Consider the following 864-nt stretch of genomic DNA (forward strand, 5'->3'; position numbering starts at 1 on the left):
CTTTTATCAGGGAGAAAAGGCTAACAGATGCCTGGATAATTACAGTTTCATATCACTAATATATCATGCTTCTGTGCCAGCCTTGTAATCTTTATTTCTTAAATTATTCATCTGTTTCTTTTTCCTAATCTTGTGTTCTGAAGTATACACCGATGACAAAATATTTTGTTTCTTTCAACATTGTTTTCTATGCAAATACTTTCTGTCATGATATCTCCTTATGATTCCTGGATTTCTTCACATGAATAGCTATAATTTCCTTAATGTACAATGGTACCCCACTCCCCTACTTTTTTCCTTATTATACTTCCTTTAAATAAGGTTTACTCCACCATTCTTCTCCAGATTGTGCTACTGACTCTCCAAGACTTGCTCTGTCATGCCCCAGAAATCACTTGACCCTGGAAACTCACTTTATCTCTAGATTTATCTTCTACCCTTATTGAGATTTACTGGTTCTTTCCATAACTTTTTTAAGGAGAATGCCAAGGCTAGCTATGTCTTCATATTCCTCTCCAGAATGTACTCATATCTCTTTCTTTATGTTAACTTCATGTCTTCCTTCCACCTCATTCAATTTTAAAAAGGCTTTTTATGTTTTATTTCCCCCTTTAGAACACAGGCTCCTCAAGCATAGGGACTGTTTTTCAGCTTCTCTCTGTGTTCCCAGCTCTTAGTGTAGTGCTAATACATGTAATGCTTAATAAATGCTTATTAAGTTGACTTGTTGAGAACCTTAATCATGATAACATCGTAAGTTTCATTCTACAAATGATACTGATGAGAATCCTCCTTGTCACAGAATCTTTAAGTTTTTTGTTTTTTTTTTTTTTTTTTTTTTTTTTTTTTTTTTTTTTTTTTTTT

This window comes from Vombatus ursinus, unplaced genomic scaffold (genome assembly GCF_900497805.2).
Source record: "Vombatus ursinus unplaced genomic scaffold, bare-nosed wombat genome assembly UNPS02014791.1, whole genome shotgun sequence".
In the NCBI taxonomy this organism is placed as follows: Eukaryota; Metazoa; Chordata; class Mammalia; order Diprotodontia; family Vombatidae; genus Vombatus; species Vombatus ursinus.